General features: G+C 42.9%; 1 protein-coding gene across 5 annotated transcripts in view; it reads left to right on the top strand.

The window, feature by feature from the left end:
- The window catches only part of Tnrc6c (trinucleotide repeat containing adaptor 6C), a 113,662-nt gene that overhangs the window by 12,194 nt on the left and 79,990 nt on the right, over positions 1–21,478 (top strand). The window contains exon 1 of one of the 5 annotated variants that reach the window (XM_052197843.1): positions 15,651–15,797. The exons of the other annotated variants lie outside the window; for them this stretch is intronic. The gene's annotated coding sequence lies outside the window, so the exon portion shown is untranslated. Of the gene's footprint in view, positions 1–15,650; positions 15,798–21,478 lie in introns of those variants that run through there. 5 annotated transcript variants of the gene reach the window in all.

Genomic DNA, 21,478 nt, shown 5'->3' with positions numbered 1-21,478 from the left:
TCCTCAAAGCTTACAAGGCTTTCTTTTTAACTCCCCCCCCCCAGGGCTTCTCTGTGTAACCCTGGGTGTCCTAGAACTCATCCTGTAAAACAGGTTGGCCCCAAAATCAGAGCAATCCACCTGCCTCTGCCTCCCAAGTGCTGAGATTAAAGGTGTATACCACTATTACACCGTCCCCTCCCCCAGGTTTGTTTTCTTTCTTTCTCTTTCTTTCTTTCTTTCTTTCTTTCTTTCTTTCTTTCTTTCTTTCTTTCTTTCTTTCTTTCTTTCTTTCTTTCTTTCTTCCTCTCTCTCTCTCTCTCTCTCTCTCTTTCTTTCTTTCTCTTTCTTCCTTCCTTTCCTTTTTATAGCATATATACTAAGGATTTTTTTTCTTTATAATTAGTCTGTACATGTTTAAAATATGCTAGGCAGTAATTTTTGATAAGTGCTCTTTTAAAATCATGTCCACAATCAGTGTAATAACTGTCTGTTGGGGTGATGCTTTGAATTGTGTGGGTGGAAGGAAAAAGCAATGTCTTAAAAGTTGGGCTCCCTGGAAAGGCAGTGGGAGAGGGTTCTCTTCAGGAGCATACCTGTCAGATGTGTGACGGATATATAGCATAAAAGAGGGTTTATTAGAATTTCTACAACCAACAGGAGCTAGGTAGCTCAGCAGTGGCCACCTGTACTCTGGAGAGGCTGAGACCCTGGTAGCTCAGGTTCTCAGAAGTGTCCAATCTGGTGCTTAAGATCTGGAAGCTTCCTAAGGCACTGCCAGACTTCATCCCGTTGTACAACTCTGAGAAGCTGAAGTCTGATATCAGTGAAAGATAGCAGCAGCTGAGCAAAAGTACACACCCAGCAAGCAGTGGAGGCAGCAGCAGCCAGCACCTAATCCCCTGGGGCCTTTGGGCCTGACATACTCTGGAAAGGGACTCCTCCCCTCAGTTAATTCTTCCTAAAAATGCCCTCCTAGACTACCCCAAGGTGGTATGTCTTTTAGTTAATTCCATATCCAATTAGATTGGCAGGATTGGTCATCATAGCAGTTCTCTGATTCTACCTTATAAAAACAGCTGTACATAGCTAAAATATTAAAATTATTCTTTTAGGAAAGTAATAATCAAATATTATTTCATCTTTTTAAGTAAAATCTGGTTTCCGTGTTTCTGTGATAGGATCATGTATAATCCAGGCTGACCATAAACCTCTAATTTATATATCTTCAGCCTACCAAGTGCAGAATTACAGTCATGTACCACCACGCACAAGTGAAATGTTCTTTAGAAAATATAAATCCACATGTGGTGGCTCACCCCTGTACTGCTAGAAACTTGGAAGGGTGAGGCCAAAGGGTTACTGTACATTGAAGCCAGCCTGGGTTGTAGAAGGAGCAAGGGGAGAGGATGAGTCTGAGAGTGTAGGCGAGCACAGCGGTGTAGACAGGTTAGCACAGCGGTGTAGATGGGAAGTTTCCACAGAAATGGCAGCTAGTGTGGTAGCTTTCTTTTTCTTTTTCTTTTTTTCTTCTTTTTGTTTGTATTATAGCATCTTTGCTTAATTTACAGCAAACAGAAAGTAAACTGGGTCTTGTTTTGATCCAAACATTGATGTTTTAAAGGTTGTTCACAATATTTGTTAAAAGAACATATAAAAATACCTTTTTAGAAGCTTCTATAAGAAAGAAAGCACAAAGTTTAACCTCACAACTTTCCTCTTTGGTAGAACTGCAAACTATGGCTACAGTTTTAAATAGACTTTGTTGTTTAAACTATACATCCAGGGAAATCTAAAAAAAAAAAAAAATTAAAGAAACATGTATATAAATGATTACATAGTAGAACAAGAACATTAACTACAAACAATAAAGAAATAAAAGTTAGAAATACTATTAAGCCAGGTGGTGGTGGCGCACGCCTGTAATTCCAGAAAAGGGGGGAGGGGAGGAAGATAGTGGACTATTAACCTTCTTATTGCTGTGATATAAGCAATTTAAGGAGAGAAGGTGTTATTAATAGTCCATCATGGTTAAGAAGGCCTGGCAATGGGAGCCTGATGCTGCTGGTCGGTTACATTGTATCCTCAGTTGGGCGGAAAGCTGCTGCTCAGCTGGCTTCCTCCTCTTCCTTCAGTCCAGGACCCCAGCCTGTAAGATGACCCTCCTCCCCATGAGAACAGATGGACAGATGGACGGACACACACACACACACACACACCATCAGTTGTCAGTTTTCTTCAGTTAAACTTCCCTGAAAACACTGAACAGGTGTCCTGGGAGTCTGTCTTCCAGGCAATTCTGGATCTTGTCATGATTATAGTCAAGGTTAAGTATTTTAGATACCATTGTTCAGCATAGTCCTTTATGTTACGAAGAATAGCTATGAAAACACCTTATCCTTATATCTTTTTCTAAACAGTTGATACTAGTTTCTGACAATTATTCTAAAGTATGCTCTTGAGAAAGTCAGTTCTGGTTTTTATTCCTAGATATATCTCTTGTGAGGTGACTTTAGCTTAATTTCTGGGTGCCTTTGCTATCTCAGCTGGAGAAGGTACTTAATAATGTACCCTGTGCAGTGTGCACGTGCTTCCCACACAGCACAAAGATATGTCAAGTCTGTTTCTCAGTCACACCTCTACTTTGTAATTACCCACTTGTATGTGCATTACTTGTAATTTCAAAGAAGTGCTTCAACTCTACAGAGTGGTATTATTTTAACCCTATCATGAACATGACCTTAGTAATTGATTGGCATAATTTGTAAGGTGGGGTAGGAAATTTCTTCAACCTGAATACATTCACAAATGCTCAAATATAAAATTACTCTTCAATGTGGGATGGACATTGTAGTCTTTGTTAAGATTATTAGGATGCTTCCTCAACATTAGTAAGGTTCACTCCCTGTTTCACAAAGAGAACCCAGTCAGGGATTGAGGAATACTTATAAACCTGCCCCTTATGCTCAGTTTCTGTGATGTGGTGGTGCTTGGGTCCTTTAACAGTGAATAAGATGCCTGAAAATTCAGCCACTGTGTTTATGCTCATGTACATGTATATATCTCTGTGTATAGTTGGTTTCCTTCTTCATTTTAGAAGTTTGTGAAGGGTAAGAATAGACTGTTTAACATGGTGTTGACACTCTGCACTCACTTGGAGGAATTGTTAGCAGCAAATATTTCAGGGTCTTCCTTGGGTGCCTTGACTCACTCTCACTCTCTCTCTCTCTCTCTCTCTCTCTCTCTCCAAAAAAAAAAGATTTATTTATTTATTTCATGTAAGTACACTGTAGCTGTCTTCAGACACACCAGAAGAGGGCATCAGGTCTCATTACAGATGGTTGTGAGCCACCATGTGGTTGCTGGGAATTCTCAGGACCCCTGGAAGAACAGTCAGTGCTCCTAACCACTGAGCCATCTCTCCGGCCCAACTTTCTATTCTTTATAATGATTATAGATGAATACCTTTTGCCTTTCTTAGATCTTGTAGTCAGGATTTGTATTTAATTAAAATGTAGTCTATTGTCTTACAGGAGGCACTTGGTAAACACTGCTTGGCTGATAAACAGGGAGTATTTGTGTTTTGGAGCTCTGCGGTGACTTGCAGTGGTAACTGCAGTTCCATGAGCTTTGGGTGACAAGGGAAGTACAGTGAGCAGTAACATCTTATTCTCAGTTTCACTGAGTTCCTTCTAGATCCCTAATCTCCAGAATGATAACGTTTGAGACCATGAAAAAGCAACCCCCATTTCAGAATCAGAAAATAATTTTTTAATGGCTGGCTTAAAATAAAACAAAAACTTTTGAAAAAATGGTACTGGAGGTGGAACCCAAGGACTTGCCCATGCTGGGTGGGGGTTGTGGTTCATTTTAATTGTGGTAGGGCCTTACTACATAACTCAGGCTTACCTCTAACCCTTGGGCTTCCTGCTTGCTTCTTGAGTATTGGAATTATAGGTATATGCCATCATACCTGGCTTTAAAAATAATATCTTTTAGGGGCTAGAGAAATGGCTCAGCAATTAAGAGCACTGGCTTTTACAGAGAACCTGAGTTCAATTCCCAGCACCCACATTAGTTCAAGTCCATCTGTAACTCTAGTCAAAATATCCAACAACCTCTTCTGGCCTTCACGTGTACCAAGCATACAAATAGTACGCATGTATACATGGCAGGCAAACATATGCATAAGGTCAAAACACTTTTTTATTTTTAGATGTATTCATTTTATTTGTATGAGTGGTTTGTCTTTATAGATATAGCCTGATGCCCTCAAGAGTTTAGAACAGGTTGTCTGATCCCCTGGAACTATAGTTGTGAATGATTGTAAACCAGCCACCATGCGGGTGTTAAGAACTGAACCTCTGCAAGAGCAACAAGTGTTCTTAATTACTGAGCCATTGTCCCAGTCCCAAAAGATTTATTTATTTTTATGTATGTCTCTTGAGTGTTTTGCTTACCAAATGCATATCTGGTACCCGTGGAAGCCAGGAGAGGGCATTGGGTTCCCTGGAACTAGAGTTACAGATGGTTGTAAGCTGTCATGTGGGTGCTAGGAACTGAACTCAGGTCCTCTGCAAGAATAGCCAGTGCTCTTAACTGTCCAGCCATCTCTGCAAACACCCCTCCCCTCTTTTTAAGGTAACTTTTTAGAGGAAGGAAAACCATGTTTATTGACCTCTAACTTTGTGTTAGGCAGGATCTTCACTTTGCAAGTAGTCAGACTCCTCCTGACTTTGGGCGCCAATCTGTTGTATTCTGTAGCTGCCTGCAGCTACTACGAACTGGGTTGCTGGAACAGAAACTGAGGGGTAGATGGAAAGGGGCAAAAAGAACGAACAAGGCCAGGACTATAGTTTACCGATTGAGGCCCCAACTTTAATGGGGGGTCAGACCATTTAACAGTTTGGGCAAGTCCCTCCCCCAGACTCCGGGCTGAGTTCCAGGGAAGTCTTCTGGTGGTCTTTGGCTCTACTGCTCAGGCAGCTGGGTGGGTCACCTGCTTAATTCAGGAATTCGTAGACCTGGGGGAACAATGAACTTTACCTTCACTCTGAGCTTCTCCACCCTAGATGGAGCAGGATCCTGACTAGACTGGGAGAAGTTCACCTTAACCAATGTCAAGTACATTCTTAGCACTCCAACCTAGGATAAAAATTCTTGCTGTAACCTACTTCCCTATTATGCCCAGATTCCTGCCCAAAGCCCTTGTCTTTGGCTAATGTCAAGTTCCTTCCATGTGGCATGACACTCCAATATGGCTCTGTACATTCCTAACCCTAACCCTAACCCTATAACTGTGTCAAGGAAAAAAATTGGTAAAATATCTTCTTTCTTAGGGCATTGAACGTCTAGCTCAAAGTTAAGGCATTCACTTTTAGCACATGCAAGGTCTGAGTCCAGTTTCTAGCATCAAAAGACAACCAAACAAGCAAACAAAATAACTTTAAGCTTCTTCCCCCCCACCATGCCTGTTTGGGGGGGGGAGCGGGGAGGGAGAGGGAGCGTGCGCCACCTGAAAAACTTCGAAAGGATTATTTGTCTAACTTATTTTATGAAACTAGTTTAGTTATAAACAAAGAATGAAAAATGATAGCCAAAAAATACTTTAGTTTTTAAGCTTAGTTAATTAGGATTTTCTAGAGGAAAAGAACTTATAGAATGACACATACACACCCTTGGGGAGGAGGGGGAGGATTCATTAGAATGACTTTTAAAATGTGGTCCAGCTGATCCAACAGTGGCTGCTTACAGATTAGAAGGTCCAAGAATCTAATAACTGGTAAGTCCGTGCGGCCAGATATCTCAACTCTTCCTTGGTATACAGATGCCAGAATCCTGACGAAGTAGGCCAGTGAGCAATGTACTGGCTAATGAAAGCAAAAAGAGAGGCCTCCTTCCTTCCTAAGAGTCATTATACAGGCTGCTGGCAGAGGATGTGCTCCAGATTAAAGGTGGTGGGTCTTCCACCTTGGGAGATGAAGATTAAAGGGTTATTTTCCCACTCAAAGATTGGGTCTTCCACTTGAAATGATTTAAGTAAGGAAAAATAGTCCCTCACAGGTGTGCCCAGTCATTTGGGTTTTAGTTAATTCCAAATGTAGTCAAGTTGACAACCAACAACCAAGAATAGCCATCATGGTTAGTCAGAAATAACTCATCAATATTGGTCAGTGTCTCCTCCCCACCTCTTGCTTCTGTGTGGAGCTCTCCGTCTCCTGTGTGGAGTTTGGTGTGCACATGCCATGCCACCTGTATGAGGCTAAAGGCCAGTGGTATAGAGTCAGGTCTTAGGCATCTGCAGAAAGTGCTTTTACTCCTGAGCCATTGCACTGGCTCTAGTATTGATATTTTTTCTTTCCTCTTTTGTTTTTCAAGACAGGCTTTTTCTGTGTAGCCCTGGCTGTCCTGAAACTTACTTTGTAGATCAAGCTAGTCTCAAATTCACAGAGAGCTACCTACTTCTGCCTCCTAAGTGCTCGAATTAAAGGTTCGTACTACTACTGTCTGACCTGGTGTTTTCTTTAAAATCTGATACTTAAAGAGAACTTGAGAAATGCAATCCCACCACACTGAAACAAATAGACTGGGGACATGTCTTAGTGGTAGTAACACTGGCCAAGCATATGTGAGAACCCACAGCCCAGAAGAAAAAAATCAAAATATTAAGATAAAGAAAATTTTGCCTTTGGACTACCAAAAAACTCTAATAATGTTCCACACTGTAGCAGGTCAAATGAGAAAATCTGTTAAGGTTCTCCCTGCTACTTACTGGTGAGGATTGCAATAGAATCAAGTTTCCTTTTTGGACTTCTGCTTCCTTTGGGCTGAGCAGACGAAGCTTCTGCCAAAGACTGGCAGGCAGGTAGGTACATGGCTGTCCCGTCTCTGAGGTGTGGAAGTTGCTGGCATGTGTGTGTACTTCTGAGAAGGTTGTTTGATGTAAGGAGAGAGGGACTGACTCCTGGGACCTTCCAAAGACAATTGCCAATTGCATGCTCTGACTGAAGGACGGAACTGAAAGGCAAAATTTAGACATTGAAGAGAGTTGTAGCAGACACACAAACCTGGAACTTACAGACTAAAGGCACCAGAGAAGGGAGGACCCTGCAGACAACCCAGTTTTTGTTGGAAACCATCTGAGGGTGTGGGTGTGGGTGTGGGTGAGAGAGAGAGAGAGAGAGAGAGAGAGAGAGAGAGAGAGAGAGAGAGAGAGAGAGAGAGACCGAGACTTTTATATTGAAAGTGTTGAATCAGATGAAATTAAGTGAATTGTTCTAGTCCTAAATGCATGTCAAAGTAAAATTACACCCTGACTAGAGGAAGGTAATGTCTAGAAGCTTGCATAATCTACAGCTTTTCACACATAAGACCAACAGTTAGCCAAACAGGAGATGTGTAAGATGACAATCAAGAGTAAAGATGGGAAGGTGGTTATGTCACCCACTGGAGGAGATCCAGAGTTAGACACTTGTCAAGTAGGGACCTCAAGGCCATGTCAGTTAAATGATTGGTGAGTGTTAATGTACATTTTTTAAAAATCCCATTGAGTTCCCAAATAAATGAGACAGAGACTATAAGATTTATTTTATCAAGCTTTATGGCATAATAACTGAACAGATATTATTCTTATCCTCTAAGCTAATCTGGCTGCCTCCCAGCTCCAAATCCCCGAGATACCTGCATTTTAATATTGATCTGGCTCTCTTTGCTTCTGATATGTTCTCATGGTGGCTCCTGGACCCTTTCCTTGTGACCAAATCTTCTCTTCTCTCTCTCTCTCTCTCTCTCTCTCTCTCTCTCTCTCTCTCTCTCTCTCTCTCTCTCTCCCCTTCCCCTGGCTGATCAGCCTTTATTGACAAATAAGAGAATAAATGGGGAGCAGTGTTTTACACAACCTTGACCCAGGAGATTTTTAGAATAAGCATTACAATGCCATGTCTGGATTACCTGGGCAGAGACATTAGCATTAGAATAATAGCATAGTCTTTACACTGTGCACAGTAACATGTCTACAGGTGAGTTAGATGACAAATGGACCATTCTGCAGAAAACTTAAAGCTATGAGATATTAATATAGAAATTCTAGGATTGAAACATACAAATCACTCAAGTTAGAAAATTTGTAGTTAGAACTTAAATTAGCCAATGGAAGATAGACCAGAAAGCAAAGCAAAGCAAAGCAAAACAAACAAAAAAAACCTTCAGCCCCTCCAGCCATGAGATAGAAGCCTGGAAAGTAAAAATAAAGAAAAATAAAAATACCCCAGAAGTAAATGAGACACTGTTAAAAGTCTAAAATACTTATAATTGAAACCTCAGAAAGAAAAGTTAAAGAATAAATCAGGAGTTGTATTAGAGACTGGAAAAGTGGCTCTGTGGTTAAGCTGCTCTTCTAGAGGACCCAGGTGTGATTCCCAGCACTCAGATAGTGCCTTACAACCATGTGTAACTCTAGATCCAAGGGATCTGAAGCACTCTTCTAGCCTCCACAGGCACTGCATGTATGTAGGGCACAAACATACATGAAGGCTAAACACCATACACATATATTTTTTTTTTTTACAAAAAAATAAGGTCTTTGACTGTCAGCCAAAACCTTAAAGATTTAAGAATTACTATAGATCTGTGCAGAATGAGGGAGAGGTAGACAGAAGGAAGAGGAGGAAGATGACTAAAACAAACCCCCAAACCTTGCCATGGGCATCATCCAGGGGAGCAGGCCACGAGGAGTGGGACACACCTGTACTTACAGCTGTTCAGGAGGTAGAGGCCAAAGGATACTTGAGCCTGAGTACAGATTGACTTGGGTAACGTAGTGAGACCCTGTCTTAAGCAGCCAAAAGACAAGGCACGTTACCCTCAAAGGAGCAATAATAAAGAGTGGAGATTTACTTTGTAGAACAAATAGAAATCAGAGGACAATGGAACAGGAAAGTGTCCTGGAAGAATAACTGCCAATCTAGAAATCTCTATCAGAATGCCTTTTAATTGAGAAGGTGGAATATTGGTGCTTCCAGACAGGCGAGAAGAAAAGCTTGAGAGACTTTGTCACTAACAGACCCATGTGGACAGAATTGTAAAGAAGTTTCTTTGTATAGAAGGAAAATTTTTCCTCAGTGGAGTCATAGAAAACCAGGAGGGAGTGAAGAGGCTAAACCAGAGAATCTGGGGGGCTGGAGAGATGGCTCAGCGGTTAAGAGCACTAACTGCTCTTCCAGAGGTCCTGAGTTCAATTCCCAGCACCTACATGGTGGCTCACAACCATCTCACAATGAGATCTGACTCCCTCTTCTGGTGTCTGAAGACAGCTACAGTGTACTCACATATAATAAATAAATCTTCAAAAAAAAAAAAAAAGAAAGAAAGAAAGAAAGAAAAAGAATCTGAAGTGCTACCAACAGAACAGTGGGCAGCAGCGCAGAGCCCTGGGGCCAGCCTAAGTGTTGTGTGCTCCTGTAGTTTATTTAGACTTAGGTGATGATGGCACGTCCTATCCTACACTGTTAGTGAGAATCACACTCTAGTGTCCAAGGATAGGCTCAGCTCCAGCCCCATGCCCCTAGTGAACAGCGGGCTATGTGAATTCAGTTTGTCAGCGTGTTGTCTGTCTGACCCTGTGGTCTGCATGTCCTTGATAAGAAGGAGCTTCTTTCCCTCTGCTCTCCACCTGTGAGCACATCTGAAAGACAATAAGAGGCCTTCCTTAGCCCAGACATGCTTGCTCCCTGATTTTGGTCACCTCTACCTCTAAAACAGACATGGTTTTTAAACTACCCATTCTGTGATGACTAAGAGCTCTATGCTAAGCCATCTGTTGTCTATGATGAATTAATTTTCTAGCATCTAGAATGGTAGAAGCTATGTATCATTCTCATAGGAAAAGAATAGGAAGATTTTTCTACCGGACATGATTTTTTTTTAATGGAACTTCAGGTTGAGAACAGCCAGAAAGAGAGCATTTATTGGCTGCCAAGCTAATGGTGGAGAAAGAGGGGAGAAATAGAATAGTAACTGTTGAGAAGTTTGAGGAGAGAGAACTAGATAGGGCAAGTGTAGAAGTGGCAGCACGATCAGCTCACGTGATAACAGACTCCTCCTTTTCTGCAGGTCAGCAGTGTTAAAGGAGGAAGAGGCAGATTCTGTGTTCTGTTGGGCACAAACTCACACTCCTGTTTTCAGTGATATACTTAGTGGCAGACTCCTGAGAGCAGTCCCACTAGGTCCATCCCACCTAATAGCACACTTAGAACTCTTGTTATCTTAGCAACTTTGAACTGAGCTAGGATTTGAAATAAATATTCTACCAGAGGTCACAGAACAGTTTTGCTGAATCAGAAGATAAAGACAGCACCTGCTTAGAGCTCTTTATGCCAGTGAACCAAATAGTAGAGGAAAGAATGCTCTTCTCCCTGGAATACTTAGTTCTTACACTGAGGAGAGCTTAGACTGAAGTGATATTGTGCAGTGAAGCATGGGGTGGAGGCTGGGGGACTCTAATTAGGGACTCCCTGGGAGGTATAGTAGAACTTCTGTGCTGAAGAATAATGAAACACTGCTGCACCTTCTGTTAAGGAGTCATTCTGTAACTGGCTAGCAGACATTCTGATGGAGAACAAAGGTAGACGTGGGGTGGGTGCTAGGAGAGGAAGCCAGGCATACTACTGATGGCCTGGAAACAAGGAATAGCTTTTTTTCTCGTCTATCCCCTATATTTTATATACATACATTTGGAAATTAGTTCAACAGTTTAGTAGGATTGTGATGTAACTGTAATGTATAATTAAGTCAGCTCCTTATGTAGGGGAGAAAGAACATCATTAAGTAGAAATGCTGTTTTGATGCTTTATGTGAATTCAACTGCATGTTTATTGTGTATAGAAGCCAGTAGCAGGGCTGGAGAGATGCCTCAGCAGATAAGTGCTGCTCTTCTAGATGTCCTGAGTTCAATTCCCAGCATCACATGGTGGTTACAACCATCTGATGGGTTCTGATGCATTCCTCTGGTGTGTCTGAAGACAGCGACAGTATATTCACATATATAAAAATAAATAAAATCTTAAAAAAAAAAGCAGCAGCAGCCAATAGCCAAGGGGATACAGACTGCCAGTAGTCAGTCTGTAGGATCCCAGTCTAGTAAATCCACAGCCATCTGCCTTGCTTTTAATGCAACAAACTTCATGTCGGGCCTCCATGGCCTGTGTTGGAACAGTAGAGAGAAGAGAGGGTCAGAGGAATGTGCTTGCTTCTGATGTAGCTACTAGAATTATCTAAGAGTTTGTGGGTTACTCATTCTGGCACTTACAGAGCAGCCCCCCACCCATGAAGTTTCTGCCTACTTATAAACCTCTTCTGTTCACAAGTCTGATCAGGCTGGTCCAACTCAAGGCCTGAGCAGCTGTGTGCCCTCCCAAGCACATCCTCTTCAGCGCTGTAGAGGTAGGGATGTTCTCTGCAGTTCTTAGCCCTTTCTTGATTCACAGACAAATGGTCATCTTGTAGGTAGTAAATATCTGCCCCACCATTTTGCCCCTTCAGGTCTTCTTTAGCCCCCTTAAAACATACCACTTTTGAATAGTTAACAAATCTTTTTAGTGAATCTATTCTGTTGTAATTACTGGGATGATGTCTGACTCCTGGCTGTTCCTGACTACTAAAACTCCTGAACAGGTCTGGGTGTGGTGGTGCATGCTTTTAATCCCAGGAAGAGGATCTCAGTGAATTTGAGACCATATGGGGCTACACATTGAGACCCTGTCTCAAAAAAAAAAAAAAAAAAAAAAAAAAAAAAAAAAAAAAGACAAGACTCCTGAAAAGTGTTTCTACTTAGGCCTCAGCACTGCCTTTGAGTCCAGGGCATGTAAATGAGGCAGTTGTGTTGGTTTTCTGTTGTAGTATAGCAAGCGACCACAACTTAGAGGTTAAAAAGCAGTGAGTTTTAGGTCTCAGTCCTTTAGGCCAGAGGCCCAGCAGGGGCAGTGACCCAGCAAAGTTTCCAGATGGAGCCTCTATATAAGATTCTACTTATAGGCTCATTCTTGTTGCTAGCAAAATTCAGTTCCTTGATAGGTCTGTATTTCCTTTCTGGCTGCCAGAAATGCTTGTTCCAACTTGTCCTTTCTCCCATCTTCAAATCAGCAGCTATGCTAAATTCTCATCATACAGTGAACTTAATCCTCTGCCTTTGCTCCCAAAACCCAGAGTGAAAGGGTCTGTGTGATTAGGTCCGGTCTACCTGGGTAGCTTCTCAGTCTTGAAGTCAGCTGATTAGTGACTTGAAGTACACCTGCACATCTCTTGAAAATTATACCTAGCTTGGTGTTTGAATGCCTGGGAGAATGCCTGGGTTTATGTACACTAGGGGCCAAGACCTTTGAGGTAATCCTAGAATTGTGCCTCCCACAACCCAAGGTAGACATAAGGAAGTGAAAAGATAGTTGGATTTACAGATTGAAAACCCAGAAAAAGCACCTCAGAGTTTAGCTGTAAACTAAACAAGAGCATGTACATGCGTGTACACCTAAAAAAGGCATCGGATCCTTTGGAATAGAGCTGCAGGCAGCTGTTAGCCACCGTGTAGTTACTAAGAACTGAACCTGGGTCACGTGCAAGAATAGCAAATACCTCTTAAAACTATTGAGGTATCTCTCTGACCCAAGTTAGCTAGTTTTTAAAGGAAAAATAAAAACAGATAAGTGGATAATTTTGCTAAATGCCTACCATTTAGGCAGTGCGTGTACTATCTGCTCCTTACATAAGAACATACTAAAATCATATAATACAGACATTTGAACTTACTGTGTAGAAAGTGCATGTGAAGGAAATAGAGTATAAGTATAGCTCACTGGTAGACAGTGTGGGAATGGCTTTGGGTTCCATCATTAACACAAATAAAATGACAGTGTTATTAAAACCACGGAGGGGTGTTTGTAAACATGGAAAATACAGGGCTGGAGAGATGGCTCAGCGGTTAAGAGCACTGACTGCTCTTCCAGAGGTCCTGAGTTCAATTCCCAGCAACCACATGGTGGCTCACAGCCATCTGTAATAGGATCGGATGCCCTCCTCTGGCACCAGGTCTACATGCAGATAGAGCCCTCATATATGTAAAATTAAGGAATAAATCTTACAAAAAAACAAACACTTTAGAATGTGGAAAATAAACACTGCAGAGCTTTCAGTTCAGTGAGTTAAGGTTAAGGCACTTCTGGGTCTGGGCTTCTTGAGATGAAGTATTATATATCTAGCGTGATCCTGAACTCAAGGTCCTGCTTCTGCCTCCTGTGTGCTGGGATTATAGAAGCTTGTACCATTCTTGGGTAAAGGATACTGATTATTAATTTTGTTCATTCATTCATTCATTCATTCATCCATCCATCCATTCATTCATTTATTGTTTTGGGGGAGGGTTTTGTTTTTGAGACAGGGTTTCTCTGTGTAGCCGTGGCTGTCCTGGATCTCACTCTGTAGACCAAGCTGACTTCAGAATCAGAGGGATCCGCCTGCCTCTGCCTTCCAAGTTCTGGAATCAAAGGCGTGCACCACCACTGCCCAGCTTATTAATTTATTTTGAGATTGGGTCTCATTATGTAGTCTTTACTGGCGCAGAACTCTCTGTGTAGACCAAGCTAATGTTGAAATCAGAGGCCTACCTGCCTCTGCCTCTTGAGGGTTAGGACTGAAGACATGTGCCACTGCACCTGGTTCAATTCATAATTTATAAAAATTACCTAAAATATTTTAAATGTATTATTATATGTAAGAGAAAGCAGGGATGTGTGTGCGCAGGTCAGAACATAACTTTTGGGAGTTGGTTCTCTCCTTTCACTGTATGTTCCAGATTGAACTCCAGTTTAAGTGGCAAGAACTTTTATCTGCTGATCCACCTCCCCAGCCCTACATAATATTTTTCACTTCAAAATATAACAAGATGATTGTAAATTTCACTTGAAAGGATGAAAGAATGAAGAATTTTTAAAAGGGAAATAGTAGCAGTGACTGCGACTTTATGAAACTGGAATGTTGTGAAGCTCCCACAGAGGTGTGCAGGGTGGTGGGGGTTCCCTGGAGGAAGAGTCAGCAGTGTATAGAGAAAAGGGTTTGTAGTCCTGGACACTAAGTGATGCCCAGTGCTCTCAGCTGCTTAAGAAAGAAATGTTGTGCCCAATGTCAAGAATTTCAGACTTCTAAGGTAAAGAATTAAAAGGTAAACTTCTGAAAATTCAGAAAAGGTTAATGTAGCAACACTTCTTTTTAAAGGTTTATTTATTTTATGTGAGTACACTGTCGCTTTCTTCAGATACGCCAGAAGAGGGCATCAGATCCCATTACAGATGGTTGTGAACCACCATGTGGTTGGCGCACAGTTAAACTTAGGACCTCTGGAAAAGCAGTCAGTGCTCTTAACCTCTGAGCCATTTCTCTAGCCTGTAGCAATACTTTTAAATTCATAAATCAGAGCAGTGGATTCAAGATCCACTTCAGTGGTTTGTGTTCACAAATGAAAGACAAACACGGTCTTTATATTTTAATATACCTTAATCACAGTAGCCGGGCTGCTGCCTAACCTCCTCTACAAGAGAACCTATCTTTCGCTGATAGTTCCGAGTTACAACCTGACTAAATTCTGTGTTCTTCCTTGGCTGCTGTGGACCCCGGGGACACATCTCTCCGTCTCCACTCTTTTCAGGCATGGTGTCCCCTCCCTTCCACACTATCAGCAAATCAGGTCTCTCTTTCCTTTCTTCCTCCTCCTCCTCCTGGTCCCAAGCCTGGGGATCCTAAGGTCACATCTTCTGTCTGCCCTGCCCAACCATTGGCTGCCAGCATCTTTATTCACCAATCAGAACCAACTGAGGGCAGGTTCCCAGAACCTATGAGCAGACACCTGTGTTAGCGGTTTGGGGGACTCAAATTACCAAATTAACATTAGGACACAAGCAGCATTAGGCTGAACCTACTACAGGTTTACTCTCTCTTTTGTTTTTTAAAGATTTATTTATATGAGTACACTATAGCTGTCTTCAGACACACCAGAAGAGGGTATCACATCTTATTGCAGATGGCCGTGCGCCACCATGTGGTTGCTGGGAATTGAACTCAGGACCTCTGGAAGAGCAGTCAGTGCTTTTAACTACTGAGCCACCTCTCCAGCCCAAGTTAATTTTTTTGGGGGGCGGGGGGTTGGTTTTTTGAGACAGGGTTTCTCTGTGTAGCCCTGGCTGTCCTGGAACTCACTCTGTAGACCAGGCTGGCCTCGAACTCAGAAATCCATCCGCCTGCCTCTGCCTCCCAAGTGCTGGGATTAGAGGCATGCGCCACCACTGTCCGGCCCAAGTTAATTCTTAATATATATGTAAACCCATAGAAATTGATGAAGAAAAACCCACAGGCCAAGGCAGGGTCAACATGGTTAGTGGTAGCCAGAGATACAGCGTTAAGAAAGAAGAGGAAAACGAATGCAGGAGATGCAGATACAGGAGGTATTTCATTCATAATCAAGAACTGTGAATTAAAGCCATTGAGATAGTTTTTCTATTAGATTAGCAATGATAAATTATATTGTGTATATATGAGGAAATTTTGAAATAAGCACTGAGGAAATTTTGAAATAAGCACATTGGTGCTTAGCTAGGAAAAGCATTATTAAAGTTCTCGGTACTTTATAACAGCTGTCCAGTGATGTGCTGAGCCCTTCGGGAGTTGCCTCTGAGGTATCCTTCAGATGGCAATGGAAGCATAGAAGAGGTATACACAGCGTGGGACAGAAACACTGACACAGACCTGGAATCTGAGTATGCTGTAGAATATCCATAAAGGTTCTGTATTCTCTTTTTTTGTTTGTTTGTTTTGTTTTGTTTTGGATTTGGTTTTTTCGACAGGGTTTCTCTGTATAGTCCTGGCTGTCCTGGAAATCACTCTGTAGACCAGGCTGGCCTTGAACTCAGAAATCCGCCTGCCTCTGCCTACCAGAGTGCGAGGATTACAGGCATGGGCCACCACCGCCTGGCTTAATAGTATTTTTGTGAGGCTTGGTTAGGTCTATTTACATGACAATTGTGACAATCCTGAGGATTTGATTTTTGTTTTTAAGATATTCTCTAAAGCAGATGAAGCATTGTCTCTGAGAAAAGAAAAAAGGTATTTTAAGTCTAATAGTGTATGCACACCTTAAATTGCAATACTCCCTAAAGCTGAGGCAGGCAGATGTCTGTGAGTGTGAGGCCAGCCTGGTGTTATACATAGCAAGTTCTAGACTAGCCAGAGTTACTTAGTAAGATTATGTCCCAGAAGAGAGACAGAGACAGAAAGACAGAGACAGGCACACTTTGTGTCTGACTGTGTCTGCTCTTCCAGAGGACCCAGGTTTGATTCTCAGCACCCATATTACTGTTTACAACCATCTCTTAACTCCAGTCCTAAGAGATTTGACACCCTCTTCTGGCCTCTTGGGGACTGCACTAATGAGGTGCATAGACACACTTACACACAAAATACCCACATATATAAAAATAATAACATAAAAACATTTAAATGTATTTTTAATTATGGGTTTGAGTGCAGGTGCTCCCTGTAGCTTGTGTCACAGACATTTGTGAACTATGTGATGGAGTTTCTGGGATCTGAGCCTTTGTCCTAAGAACAGCACATGTTCTTAATCACTGAGTCTCTCTCCAGCGCAGTGAGCATAGCATTCTTAAGAATGTAAGTTAGAATGGTGGTTCCCTGTGGCCCTGTGCCAGGTAGAAGTATCTACAAGCTGTTTATTCTCTCTCCCTGCATCGCTAAGCCTCAGCACGTCTCCTCTCTCCGAGCCTGTCTGTCCTGCATCCACTCACAGGGGATTACTGCTGAACTTTGACACTATGCCCACTCCAGCCTTTGTTTTGATTTTTCCAACTATTTGTAGAGCTCAAGATTCAGTAATAATTAGCATTATTGAAGGAGTCTGCAGGATGATGAAGTAGGGGGGAGTATAGGGGTTAGGCGAGAATATAGGTGAGTTAGGTGAGTGTGGCTAGGCGGCGTGGGGGAAGGTGTCCAGGTGGGCCCTTGCCTGGGCACCTCTGCCCCTGAGAGACCACACACACACAGACATGGTATAGAATAGAGTTTATTCAGAATAGGGGATGGGAGTTAGTGGTAGAGAGAGAGAGGTAGAAAGAGAGAGAGAGAGAGAGAGAGAGAGAGAGAGAGAGAGAGAGAGGAGGCCGGCCATGACCACGTGGAGCGGGGGAAGAGCCCCAGGGGCAGAGAGGTGAGAGTATGTGGGAGAGCGGTGAGCAAAGAGAGAGAGGAGGGGCAAGTAGCCCCTCTTATAGTGGGCCAGATCTCTGGGGCGGGGCATACCTGGCTATTGCCAGGTAGGTGTGGGGTGGAGCTTACACAAAACCCCAACAATTATACTCAATGATACCCAGTGCACATTTCACACTGGGTTCGACTCCCTCAGTGGGCTAACACCATTCCCCTTTGTTTTGCGCCTCACTTGTTGGGTGCTTCAGATTTAAATTTCTTTTAATGGTCCATGTGTGTGGAAATAAATGACAGTAAGGGAGTGACATTTTTTGAGGAAAAAATTGTGTTTAATTTGTTTTGAATGTGTCTACACATACTACAGCGTGCAGGTGGAGGTCATGGATAGTTTGGCTTTTGAGAGCCCGGTTCCCTTCCTCCACCAGGTGGATTCCTAGGACTGAATGGGGTCACGTACTGTGCAGTAGTCCACCTGTTACCTGCTGAGCCATCCTGCTGGCCCAGGAAATTTTTCATAAATTTTTCTCTAGACATGGTCATATATTCCAGACTGGCCTTGAACGCACTATGTAGCACAGGACAACCTTAAATTTATTATTATTTTTTTTATTCTCCTGCTTCTACCTCTGAGGCTCTGGGATTATAGGCATTTGTTACCGTATCCAGGGTTATATAGTGGTAGTAATTAATCCCAGGGCTTTTTACATTCTAGGCAAATGCTTTACCCACTGAGCTCCAGCTTCAGCCCAAATTTTTATACTTTACCTCAGAGATATAAAGCTGTAGAGATCTAAAATGTTGAGATCTCATTTAGGGCCCCCATGTTGAATGGCCTTGCTGACAGGCTCCATGAAGACAGGAGCCAGGCCTTGAAGAGGCCCCGTGCAGCAGGCAGTCTGTCAGTCAACTGAAGGCTAACTTCCCACCTCTACAGCTGCTCCCAGTGGAGTTCTTCCGCACGGAGACCTCAGCATTCCTGTTTCTTGGCGTCTGGGTCTTTAGCACAGCATCATTGTGTTGCCTTCAAGAGTACATGTTGACAGTGAAGGTACTCACAAGTGGCAGCAAGGGGGCTGTGTGGGCACCGGGGCATAAAGCTGGGTGGCTGGAGCTGGCACAGTGCTGTTGCCAAGCAGCAGGATCTGGGACTCTGGGTGCTGTGTGCAGTCCAAACCAGTGCTGGAAAGACTGTTTTTGAAAATCCTGGATTTCTATGTGAGAAACATGAAATTAGACTTCTGTTCATGCTTGTGTGTGATGCATGCCACCTCTCCAGGAGAGCGACATCATGCTTTTACAGAGATTATACTTTTGTCTGACTTTCCTAAAGCTCATCACTTAACGGAGTGCCACTTAGGACATTCTAGTCACAGTGACAGTTTAAACACAATTGCACTTAGGCATTGTTCGCTATGTGCCCCTGGAGAAAGGGAGCTGAGTTGCTCATGGGCAGTCATTGCTTCCCTGTGGATGTGTGCTGTGACCAGCTTGTAACAGGGAATGTGTGCTTTTTGTGTGTTGGTATCAAATCACATGGTCCCTGTAGGGTCACATACTCCATCCAGCACTAAAGTTGTCACGTTAAAGTAGGATACTTGGTAGATATTTGATTTGTTAGATGATGATAGATACTGAGATATTGAAGAGCAGGAACCACTCTTTACAAAGTGGGAGGGTCTCTGGTCTCATCTGTTTGCTCCAGTAAAGAGATATGGCTTTGTATTTGCTGAACAAATGACTGAAGACCAAATTTCTTGCAGGCTTCCTAAGCCAGTGGTTCTCAGCCTTCCTGATGCTGCGGCCCTTTAATATCATTCCTCATGCTGTGGTGACCCCAACTGTGAAATTATTTTCACTGCTATGTCATAACTGTAATTTTGCTACTGTTATGAATGATAATGTGAATCTGATGTGCATGCAGGACATCTGATATATGACCCCTGTAGTAGCATCACTTGAACCCCAAAGGGGTCTTGACCCACAGGCTGAGAATCACTGCTCTAGATCGATATTTAGGCTTCTTTTTCCCTCTGATCTGAATCTGATGTGGAATTGAAAATAAAATTGAAAAATTACTTTAATAGTATTTTTCAAACATTTTCTGAAACAGTTTTTACATTATATATTTTCTATGGAAACTATCAGTAAATATTTTTAGTAGTACTGTTTTTTATTGTAGTTACAATTAGTCAAAGAAACTTTTTCTATTGCTAAATTTCATTATAGACATTGGGCAAATATCTATCAACTGTTCTGGGGCATATACCTTTGCTTATTTTTAAGGCAAGCCCTCAGCTTTAAATGTTTCTAGATCAAGGCACAGGTTGGGGGGTGTTAGTTCTCATCTGTTTTTATATTTGACTTTTCCTTTGTGTAGATGGTCATGAGGCTATTTCTGCCCAGGTCTGGTCTGCCTCCTGCCTCTCCCAAGTTAGAATCCAGCTTGAGCTCACATCAGCTTGATGACTCCTGAAGCTGACTGACTGTAACAGCCCGCCCCGCCCTTCCCGCTAGTTCACAGAGTAGGTGCGCCCCCTGGAGACACATGTTGATGGCTTGCCGCAGGCGTGCTTCCTCACTTCAGTGACTGGCCCCAGGCTGTGCGCTGGGCTTTGTCCTTTTTCTTTCACAGTGGTGAAGGGAGAGCCTTTCCTGAGGCCACGAGTATCAGGAGTTCTAGAAATGACTCAGATTCCACAGTACTGTTTGAGCTCTGTCTGCTGGTCTGAGACTCCAGTTTTATGCGATGATAGCTGAATTTAGTTTATAGTTTTATACTCTGGATTAATTTATTCATCATTCACATCTGTGAATTTGTTTATTGGTGTGATAGTATTTTTAAACTTTCCAGTCTATTGGCAAGCTTTGAAATAAGCTGTCATTTGAAGGTTTCTCTATCAGTCAAGAGAGAACAAACAAACATGTAATCTCATGAACAAGGGGAACAAGCCAGAAGAGCCAGTGTAATAGCAAGGGTGGGAAGATGAGTCCGGCACTGGGAAGGGCGCAAGGAAGCCTGAGGTCTGCTGCATGGACCCAGTCTGCTAGGAAGGCGGTTCCTGGGAGCCCCACAGTGTGTGTGTGCCTACAGGGGCCTGCCTTGGAGCACCCAGCTGGGAGGTATAAACTTGCCCCCTGCTTCTCTCCAGTGCCCTCCGCCAGAGAGAAGCTGGACATCGTGCCAGCTGGTGAGGGACAGTAGTTAAATGTCACAGATCCATTTTCACAGAGCAGGCAAGAGGCAGAAGTTGGCATTGTAGGTAGTAAATGAATAACCAGTCCGGTCCTACCTCAGCAGCAGGAAATGCTGGTCATGGGTATACAGTGCATGTTGTCAGATTTCCCAGCAAGCAGTGAGATCCTGTCATTGTTAATAACTAAACACTGCAGCATACACAGCAAAATGAGCCAGCAGAGGCTTCTGGCTCTCAGAAATTAATTGGGGTCTCCCTTGTATTACCAGGTGTTGTGCTATACACATTTAATCACTCAGGAGGCAGAGACAAGTTCTCTGTGACTCCCACACTGGGGCTGTTGCTAACACTGGCTTTCTTTAGGATTCTTAAGTTACATGTAATAGAAAATAACAGTGATTTAGGGAAGAACAAAAACTAACTTTGGCTAGATAGAAGTTGCCCAGATGAGAAACCAGCAGCACCCAGAGATCCTGGGCAGCTACCCTGGTGGACAGGGGACAGTGCAGTGCAGTCCCCTGCCAACTGCTGCCTCCTTCCATCTTAACAGCCTGGTGTAGCTCAGGCTGTTCTCTAGCTTAGAGGGCAGGCTGTGCACTAGGCTCAAGTCTGCGTTCTGAACATAGGGCATGCCCTACAGGCAGAGTTGACCTGTCTCGAGGTTTCTCTTTCTCCATGTTGCCTTCATTTTGGAATCTCTGGCTGAGAGCACAGCTTCTAGCCGGTAGTTCAAGATATTCTTTGTGTCAAGCCATCCCTGTGACCAAGCACTGCAGTCCAGGAATGTGCTGCCTGCAGATTAGCCACACACACAGTGCTCCCCTGAAGCTACTGTGCCTTGCGGACTTTGAATTGAAGCCACTCTACACAGGAAATTGAGGTGCAGTTACCAGTGCGGAAGGAAAGGGTGTGATATGTGTAGGTAATCACCATAGTTTACAGAGGAAAGCCTGCAAAAAAGAAAGCCAGTTCTGTGGTTTTAAAAAAATAAAAAAGCTACACAACAGATGACCTAGAGCACAGGAAAGGAGAACTCCTGTGGGTCCAGG

Source organism: Apodemus sylvaticus, chromosome 10 (genome assembly GCF_947179515.1).
Source record: "Apodemus sylvaticus chromosome 10, mApoSyl1.1, whole genome shotgun sequence".
NCBI lineage: Eukaryota > Metazoa > Chordata > Mammalia > Rodentia > Muridae > Apodemus > Apodemus sylvaticus.
Note: the sequence above shows the minus strand (reverse complement) of the source record. Positions and strands in the feature narration are given on the sequence as shown.